The sequence below is a fragment of the Quercus suber genome, unplaced genomic scaffold, assembly GCF_002906115.3.
Source record: "Quercus suber isolate HL8 unplaced genomic scaffold, Cork oak 2.0 scaffold_15, whole genome shotgun sequence".
In the NCBI taxonomy this organism is placed as follows: Eukaryota; Viridiplantae; Streptophyta; class Magnoliopsida; order Fagales; family Fagaceae; genus Quercus; species Quercus suber.
In genome coordinates this window covers 763,162-774,548 of record NW_027069480.1, presented here as the reverse complement: position 1 = coordinate 774,548, position 11,387 = coordinate 763,162, and positions in this window count along the sequence as shown.

Genomic DNA, 11,387 nt, shown 5'->3' with positions numbered 1-11,387 from the left:
ACACGAAGAACGTGAAGAACAAAGGATTTCTAACAAGCTCATAGCCAGAGATTCATTGTAATTCCGTTTCAACAATCTTCGATCCATCCTTCAACCAAATTGAAGGATACTTTGTGTTCAAGTGAAAATCACATTACCACAAATCCAATTAACAAATCTTCAAGGAGATTGAATCAGAGGATCACTCTTTTGTAATTACAGAGAATTGTACCACACATATATTCAATACAAATTCGCATTTGTGACACTATTTTACTTGTTTGACTTATTTCGAACCGAGAAATTTGGTCGTCCACAGTGTCATCCATGATATCATCAGATCATCCTCAATCTAAAATGCATGAATGTCAATTCGAAGACATCAAATACAATTGGAATTTGGAAAACTCGAGGAGACAATATTCGTTAATATATACAGGAGATCGTTGAATTAGTGTATGAATTAGTCCAACGGATATTCCTATGATATTCTTCATATTATTTGAAGTATTTGCTGCTGTTTCTGTTTGATTTCTTTGTAATAATTTGCATATATTTATTGATTATTATTTTATATAGAATTCTCCAACAGTACTACCCTTGTTTGATTCCACGTTTGCTGCGATGTGATACTAAAATATTTCATGAGAAAGAGAGAGAAAGGTCCTAAATCTGTAAGGTAACCTTTTACAACGGATTTGTGTATATTTTCTTTCCTTAGGTTCAGGTTACATTCGATAATTTTATGTGATGCTAACCCCACCCCACCCCATTTATTGATGTATCAAAAAATTAATTTCAAGTTAAAGAATTTAATACCTTCTTTTTTCGGGGATAGTTATAATATATTACTAATCTTGTAACTCAAACCCTATACACCTAAACCCTTAAGTACTTAAGCCAAATAATATATATATATATATATATATATATATATATATATATAAGCATATAATGACATATTTAACGTAATATTCCTTATGTTCTATTTACTTCTATATTGTTATTGTTGGTCTTATTTAGGAAATCCCTTTTTTTTTTAATAAGAATGTTATTTAATGTGATGTCTTTCAATTAAAAATGTGCAAGTTTTCAAAATTATTCTCATAATTTAAATTCTAGTGATATAACGGTTGACTTGTTAAATGAAGCAAGGGTAACTTTGAAAATTTGTTTATTGACATTCAAAAAGTACTACATTTTGGGATTAAATAGAGAACCAATAAGTTAAGACGAGAGCAATATTAATTAATAGAGCAAAACTTAGGTACAGTACTTAGGTGCTTTTCTTTAAATTCTCCTTTTAAGATTCTACCAATTGGATTTTTTATTATGAGATGGAAGTGTATTTATTAACATGACTGAATCTTAAAAAGAGAACCTAAAGAACAACATCTAAAGTATTGTACCTAAATTTTGTTCTAATTAATATATGCTCTATTAATTGAGTCAGTATTCAATCAGCTAACCAGATGATGGCCATCAAATAATATTTTGTTCGGAAATATATGATTAAAAGATACAATTATAAAAAATAAAAAATAAATTTAAAAAAAAAACAATTAGATGCTTCTAAGAATCTTATATTGATCCACCACTAAAATAATCTCTCTCTCTCTCTCTCCCCCTTATCGATGTTTGTCATCTTAGCAAGTTCTGAGAAATTTGGTAAAAATAGTATTCAATTGCTAAGCAACTAGCCGTTACTGCATACATCACTAGCCCCGAACAGAAACTTTAATGCTGAAGCTAGAGAAGTTTGGCCCATCTAGAGAATTCGCATTCAAAATGGTCGATCTAGTTCAACAAAGGAGGCAGGCAGGCAGAATTATCATTCCATGACGTTGGACTTGGACAGAAACATGTCACGTCTATCTTAAAATAACAAAGAACATTGAAGTGGTGGGTCACTACAGAATTCTTAGTAGCATCTAATACATTTTATTTAACAATAACAAAGAATGACGAAAAGAGGAGGCTATCTTTCTTGTGCAAGAAAAATAAAATATACAACTTAAGAATGTTGAGAATAGGCACTTGTGCAAGGTTAGGGATGAATTAATTAGGAGAAAAAAAAAGAAATTAGAAAAGAAATAATATAATATTCTCTTAAATTAATTAGGTTAGTTAATATGGAAAGTAATTAATTTTAAAGATGACATTAATTATAATGATTTTTTAACCATTAAATTTCTTAGAAATCTACGATGTATAAAAGGTGTCGACGTGAAGTCACAAAAGTTACACCAAGTGTAACTTGAACCCATTTATATATATATATATATATATATCTAAGTATATAATGACATATTTAAGGTAATATTCCCTACGTTCTATATCGTTATTGTTGGTCTTATTTAGGAAATCCTTTTTTTTTTTTAATAAGAATGTTATTTAATGTGTTGTCTTTCAAATAAAACAGTCCAAGTTTTCAAAAGTATTCTCATTAATTTAAATTCTAGTGACATAACAGTTGACTTTTTAAATGAAGTAAGGGTAACTTAGAAAATTTGTTTAATAACATTCAAAAAGTACCACATTTTGGGATTAAATAGAAAACCAATAAGTTAGGACAAGAGCAGAATTAATTAATATGAACAAAACTTAGGTACAGTATTTCAGTACTATTCCTTAGAGCATTCACATTAGTCCGTGTATAAGTGTGTATAACAGAAAAAATGCTCAAATTTACACATTTTTGTTCAAAAACAGCCCACATCAGTCCCTTTAAAATCTTGCAAAATCTTTTAAAATTATCTACGAGCTACAGTATCCGTGTAAATTTACATGGGTACTGTAGCATGTGTATATCATTTTTTAATAGTTTTTTTTCTCTCTCCCTAGTACTGTAGCATGACTTTGACTGGCACTGTAGCACTGTAGTACTGGGTTAAAGAAATGAATATTTTATTTGAATAAATGTGTATAATAGACAAACTGATGTGGATGTTTTGTAAAAATAGGTGTGTAAAATAGAAAAAGTAAGTTTTAGACTTGTAAAATGGAAAAAAATTTCCACGGATTGATGTGGATGTTCTTAGGCCACGTTTGGTAAACTGTAATAGATACTGTAACGTAACAGCTATTCTTATTTTTTAACTATTCAATAATTTGGTTATGTTTTTATACTAGAATAGTATTCTTATGAATAGCTATTCTTTAAAATAAGGAATAACTATTCTCTCTAAAAGAGTTGTAATAGCTATTCATTAATAGATGTAATAATTTCTAACATTAATATATTTCTAAATAAATAAACTTTCTTATGCAAATAAAAAATCATAACAAAATAACTCATCTCTCTAAAATTTAAAATATATTATTTTTTAGGAAATATAATTGTATGAATGAGATATTTTCTAAAATAGATCATAAGTTTTATTCTAATGTTATAACTCACAACCAAACTAATGAATATGTTTAGTTATTCCATTACAACCCATTTTATTCCTGTTAATAAAGATTACCATTCCTGTTATAATCCACATTCAGTGTACCAAATATACCCTTAGGTTTCCCTCTTAAAGATCCTACATGTGAATTTTTTTACATGAGATGAAAGTGTATTTTTAAGTTAAATAGTCACATGGCTGAATATTAAAAGAAGAACATAACAAATAGTACTTAAGGTATTGTATCTAAGTTTTGTCCAATTAATATATACTCTATTAATTTAGTCAATATTCAATCAACTAACCAGATGATGGGCCATCAAATAATATTTTGTTCAAAAATATATGATTAAAAAAAATTAGACATCTATATATAATATAAAGCCGAAACATTTGACTTTTTGTTAACCACTTCTCATTGTGCCACAGGGCTACATAAATTAATACCACTTTTTTTTTTTTTTTTTTTTTGTTTTTTATGTGTGCATTCAGGTATGGACAAAATTATTTTGTTGAAATTTTTTTAAAGGGTCAAGTTGTTTGTTTTAGGTAAAATTGGATGATTGGGTTTAATTTTTTTTACCTTTACTATTAGTAATTTTTGTTGTTGAATCATTTTTTTTGGCTTGTTTATTTTACTTTAGATTTTAGATCTGGCTTACAAACTTTTTTTTTACAAATTATTAATGTGATGAGTGGTTATTAGTAAGTAAAAATACAATGTAAGTGATGAGTCCAGATGCAAACTAATAAAAGTTTACTACTACGACAGTTTGTAAAAATGTTATAGAAAATTTTGTGGCTAGAGTAGTACTCCTAAAAGAATCAATGATAATATTAAAAGGAGTAAAGTGTGATTTTATAGAATAAAAATTGGTGACTATGTATATATTAATTAAAAAAAAAAATTAGGGTGGGCCATTGCGCCCCCAAGTCCAAGTCTCCCTCCGTCCTTGACAACAACCTATGTTTGGACTAAGGGATAAGATTTAACAATAATTTAAAACAAATTTAAATTCTATTCAAACAAAAATCAATTATCAAAATTTTGTAAACTTAAATCTGACATAAACCACGTTTTTGTTTTTGTTTTTTCCTCAAGTGGCATGATTTAATAATAATTTAAAACAAATTTAAATTCTATTATAAAAATTTTCTAAACTTAAATCCCACACATGACACAACTGACGTTTATTTTATTTTTTTCGTCAAGTTGCATCCTATTAAATTGATATTTAATTAGGATATTAAGCTACAAAACTCTTAACTAAGGGATAAGATTTAACAATAATTTAACTTAGACAAAGTTTTATCATCTAAGTTTTATAAATTTAAATTCTACTCCTACTAAAAGCCTATTATCAAAATTTTCAAAACTTGTACATATTCAGTCATGGCATTTCGATACAATCTCTCTTAACCAATAGGTTGTCCCTATAATTAAATCACATACAATACATCCCATGTTGTTGTATTTTTTTTTTTTTTCAAAATGCAACTTTTGTTTATGTTTTAATCTAATAAAATCATCTTACTTATTATTCTTTACTTCTGAATTTGTGTGCAGGATATTATCCCAAAGGAATTTTACTATAAAGAAGCAAAACAATGGACACTCATTTAAGTTCTTGGTTCTCTTATGTAAGTTTTTAATTTTATTTTATTATTCTCAATTTTTGAACTCTTTTGTGTATGTTTTGATTTTCAGTTTTAGTTATTATATTTGATTTATGAGATTGTTGATTTTTTCAATTAGACTATCACTAGGAAAAAAAATCGGTATTAAGGAACTATTTTGTTTATTAGGGCACCTCTAGTACACTATAATGATTATTACATAGAAATATGAATAAATATTACAAAGAATACATTAAGTTGGAATGTAGTAAGTATTATTATTCATTAGTTTGTAATAAGTATTACTATTCATTAGTTTGGTGACCATTTAAAAATAGAATCCTGCATATGCATCCATAATTTGGTAGAGTATGAAAAGAAGGTGGAATGAAATCATTTTTAAGTCAAATTTTCTAAAATACTCTTATTTTATAAAATTGTATTTACACTTTTTGAGGATCTAGCTTAACTTAAAAAAAAAAAAAAAGCTTAACATTTTTTTAAAAAACAAAAAGTGGGAGAAGAATCTAGCTTATTGTTTCTCAAAAAAAAAAAATCTAGCTTATTATGTATATATTTAATAATTTAATAATTAATATATATGTTCTTTGTTTAAAAATTATAGTGGGAGAAGAATCTAGCTTATTGTTTCTCAAAAAAAAAAAATCTAGCTTATTATGTATATATTTAATAATTTAATAATTAATATATATGTTCTTTGTTTAAAAATTAATAACTCCATAAAAGTTATATAAGAGGAAATAAAAGTTACACAAGGATCTAGCTTATTTTCTTTCTCTTAGAAGATGCGGCATTTAATGACTTTTTAGGAAATTTTGTAAAAAGGTTATTACATAAGATTAAGGAATAGACATTCAACGCTTTTGATAATAAATAGTTATTTCTCATTTTAAAGAATAGCTATTCATAAGGAATAACTATTCATAGTAGTAAAAACACAATTAAATAACCAAATAGTTATACCATATGAATATTTATTACATTATAATGATTATTATAGTCTATCAAATATGCCCTTATTGTTTGTGCTGGCTACAGCATAGATTAAACATAACCCAAATATGAATGATCAAATTAAGAAATTAACACAAAGTACAAAAAAATTTTAAAATATAAAAATATATAAACACTAAAAAAGTCTAAATTCCAAAGTCCAAACAATCAAAACTTAAAGTAATTATTTTTATTAAAATTATTTACTTATTTTATAATTTATTATTACTATTTATTTAATAATTTAGTTTTAATTATTATAAAAAGTTTTATTTTACATATGAATCTTTATCAAACCGTGTATTGCACCAGGATAATACTAGTGTTTAAATATTTTACTATAGTAATATTAGTAGTGTGTATATATATATATATATCTATTTATCAGAATATGATTTATACGAGTAAGGAAATCTCGTTATCTTTAAGGCATTTCTCACCATCATGAGAGAATATGCTACATGTCTTAATTGATGTAGCGGGATCGACAAGTAGCACGTTGCTCCCATCATACAATAGCCCGGGCATACACACTATAAGCTTCATGAGTCTACATTACACCACAAACTGAACAAAACGCCACCAAATCAATACCTTTCTTTACCCACATAATAATCTATACAAAATTGCTCACCATATATATGTAGTTTCATCTATCAATTTTTTTTTTCCCACATTTGAGTGTGCATACACCCAAAAGGCATCTTAGATAAACTTCTCAGGAGTGGTAAGACTCCTTTATATAGAGTTAGAACGCATGCAACTTATTATAATAATTTAATCTCAATATAATAACAATATAAATTACAAAGATAATATGGTTAATGAGATATTAATTAATATCGAACCTTTTTTTTTTTTTGATGATGGGGAGGGGGTGGAAGGGTTTAAACCACATATATATGACGTTACAATTGATACCATTACCACTATTGAGCTATCACTTGAGTCCAACTATTTGAGTTAATGGGGTATAATATTTCAAAATAGATTTTGTAATTACAAAATTATGAATATAAATATTCATTCATTTTTATTAAAATGCAACCACACTAGTTTCTTTTATTTAAATAATTACACCAACACTTTCTTAATAACTAATGAGAATGTTACCACTTTTCATAAAGAGAAAATAATCATTTGATGCAACCACAACTCTTATGACCCAACTTTTTTGAAGTAGTTATGAACCTACGATATTGATATAGATAATAGGTTGAAAATGTCAAAGTTAAACATGTTTTTCCCGGTAGGACTTCAAGTATTTAAAACTTGTATTTAATCATGTAATTTTTTTTTTCTTTGCTAACGTACATATCAGACAATTATAGGGAAAATTCTTTTAGGGGTAGTTTCAAAATGCAGGCTTGGAGTTTTGAATCCAAAGTCCTCATGAATTTCATAAGAACTTGGGAATTACTAGACTCACCCTTAGAGTTCATACTTGTCACCTAGCAATACATATTTTGCTCATATAAACATTTCTCCTCTATTAATTTTCCTTTTTCTTGTCTCCCTCTCTTGTTTCAACATCTCAAATACCTAAAAAGTATTATAAAATATTTTGAACGACACATTTTGGTGATGGTTATGGACCCAATATTTTCGTTGGTTATTTGAGGGAACCAAAACCTTCAAATTAATAAATGAACTACTCTACTCAATAATAATATATATTTTTGCCTACTTTTTATTATTCAGCATCAAGCAATGTATATATAAATACATGACTTTACAAATTATACGGACCTAACATTTAGATTCAAATAAAAACCTAATATCAATCAACAACATGCAGATAAGATTTATTCATCTCACCCAAGTTAATAACAAAAATACAATTTCAAAATAATAAAAAGACATAGGATAAAACACAAATAAACAGTGACTAAACCAAAGAAACTGCCCTTAAGGAAAGTTCTAAGGACCACAAACAAGTAAAACAACCCTTAAAATTATTATACATTTTTTGTAATGTATATTTCTAGGAAAGTCAATCTGAAGGACCGCCGACGAGTGAAACAGCTGTCAAATTAACAGTACTAGGACTATAGTATGGGCAAATTCCAACGCAGTCAAAGAATCGATGAATCTCAATACATTATTGAGAAAAGTTCTTCTTGTTGCTTCTAGTTTCCTTTGTTTTTTTGCGTATGGCCTATGGGCTATGGACAATGGTTACAGTTACACTTGTAATTTCTTAGCCAATAATCTATGACGTAATCTTAAATTTTGGTCAATCACAGCATTTTTAGTCAACAGTATTTTGTATGACCAATTGTATTTGTATGACCAATTGTATTTGTATTAGGTGAAGATTGAATGGTCAAACGAAACAAGAAGCATCTCACTTTGAACTTTGAACTTTCAAAGACTTTTTAGCCTCGAAGCCCAAAAACAAATACGGAGTACACATATAATTATGGTAATAAATTAAAAAAAAATGTTAATAAATGTACTTAGAACATTAGTTAATAATTTATTTAAAAAAAGTTTTTCTAGGAAATGAAAAAAGTAATTAATATTTTGATAATTTTTTTTTATTTTTTATAAAAGTAGTATCAAAAATTTCATAAAATGAATTATTAACAGATACCCTTAGGGCACTCATTAGCATGATTTATAAACTAAATCATGTTTTCAAATTGAATTTTAAGTGAAACACGATTTCAACGCATAAAATCATTGAAACTGAATTTGAATTAAAAAAAAAAAAAGGTTAGATTCCTAAATAGCTTTAAAATAATGTATTTATTTAGATAAAAAATTATTGAAATAATATAATTTTACAAAATTTGCCCCAAATATATTGTCTAGTTATTTAGTTAATTTGAATTGACAAAATTTGACTATAAACTTGGTTGTAACCTATGATTACAAATTTAATCAATATCTTTTTATTAGATGTGAATTTAAATAAATTCATCATTGAATTATATTTTCTTTTTATATCTTCCATAGTTGTAAAATTTTTAGAAAATTAAAAATCAATAGCTATATCATCAATCAATTGTTTAAATTGCAAGTTTTATAGTTTAAAATTACGTATAAAAATAGGTTCATATATCATGTACTAAATAACATTTGATTGTCACAAAATTTTATGTTTTTTTAAGAGTGTAAAGAACATATAATCCGATAGTTAGAATTTCAAAATATATAAAAATGTTAATTTTTTTTAAAGTTGCAATTTTAAGTGACAACTAAGTTTGTAGTCTTAAATGACAACTAAATTTATAGTTAAACTTTTATCTAACTCAAATTATGATATGTCAATACTAAATATTCATATAATGAGGTTAAGATTTTTTTTTTTTTTTTTTTTTGGTTTTCCTTTTATTTCCTTTTTTTTTTTTTTTTTCATTTTTGCTGATAAGGCTTAAAAGTATATTAATTGACATGTGCCACACGATGCTTAGCTAGATAACATAAATTTTAGTCACGGGAACTTAGACCTTTGAGTGATTTTGCATTTTAGGATATTGCTTCAAAAATAAATTACCTAGAATATTCTTGGTTCATTAAAGATCTTTACATTAAAATAGATTAGCTCAAAAGTCATCAGGAGCTGTAACTACATGTACGCACCCATCAAAATCGACAGACTGTTACGAAACTCCGTCAAGTTAATTAGAGACAGCATTCAAGATAGGTTCATTGTCTCCATTAATTGCTAGGTATGTACATCACTGACTATGCAAGACTAATCCAAATGTATAATAGGGCTGTGGAAGCAGCGACGATAGAGCATTTTTGTCTTATCTTTTCTTGATTAAGTAGTAAACGAGATTAAACTATTCAACTAAAAAACACATGCATCTCGCTGTCACTGTTATGGGTCGAATATTCTATAACATTCGGTACTATGAAAGTGATTATTCAGCCTTGTAACTCAATTAAAAAAGACTTATAGACCGAGTCTCCCTCTCCTTCTTTGAAAGTCGCATAAGGCGCCAACAAAATATGCAGCTTTCCAATGTCAACAATTTAATATCAACTTACATTTCAATTAAACTCAAGGGAAAAGGATTTCTTAAAAAAAAAAAAAAAAAAGTACTCAAGGGGGAAAAATGTGACTAGGAATCCTTTTCATGACAACAATTTGAGGGACCTATGTGCGTGCCCATTGAATCTAAATCCAGTTGTCTCTTGTTTGGTCACATTAAATGAGCGAAATTGACATGAAAGGGAAGCTAAATTTTAGTCCAACTTACCATCCAATCAAATACTACTATTTGTGAAACATGAGGTGGAATTTGTTTTCCCAAGAAGTAAAAATTAAGTAGGAAATCGATATTTAGTTGACTTAGAAAGACTTTAGGCTTATCCATGGATATGTTAAAATGTTACTAGGTACTAATGATAGGTATCCACAACCTAATTGAGAAGGACCAATTTGTTAGCTCTTTTCTCCTCTTTTTTAGGGATTTGATTGAAAAGCTATCAATTTTTTTTTTTTTTTTTGATGAACAGAAAAGCTATCATTTTTATGAATATTTGCATCACTAAACTATTAAAGAAATTCAAGCTTAGGGATTATTACTAGAAAAAAGAGAGGATAAATCATGATTTAATTTAAGAAAAAATTGTGGGAAAGTTTAAAAAAAAAAAAAAAAAAAAGAGGAAAATACATGTATAAAGCATGAATGATTGAATTACTTCGTAATTTGGTATATTCCTTACCTCTTACTCGTATTCTTATAGAGATTCTATCTTCCAAAAAAAGTTGTAAGCTAATATAGCAATTCCTAATAAAAAGTTTTAGTAACCCAATTAAGCACAGCTTGTTCTTTCCTTTTTAGGCCAAAGTTTTTGAAACATTTTCCCAGATCCTTTTTTTTTTTTTTTTGGGTAAACATTTTTCCCAGATCTTTGCTAAATTATGCTGGAAGATTGTAAAATACTAGCTAGCTACAAGCTCAAAAGAACATTTTTCTAATCTAGCTATGTATTAACTTTGTTACTATGTTAAAGGATATATAAAAAATCTGTAGAAAACGCGTAACCTTAAAATTTTAACATAAATTTCCAGGTAGCTTCTGATTCTAAAACACGTGAAGTTCAGTGACCGTCCGCGCAGGAGACACATTATTGCAATGGTGGTTAGTCCCACATTTCCAATTCCAAGTATGCGTTCCCACGGTTTTTAGTGCATCCAAACATTTCCTAACATATTTCAAGATTTTTAAAGTATTTTTTTTAGTGGTTATTGTTACCCACATAGCCAAAATTATAAAATTGTTTTTTTCTAAAAACACAATTTTACCGCTTCACAATTATGGATTGGCTTTTGTTCAGTAGTTAGTGCTACTAAACACGTTTGGATTATAGACGTATGTCCAGTAATAGACACGTGTTCATATCTTGATGGACCCAGTGGCTATT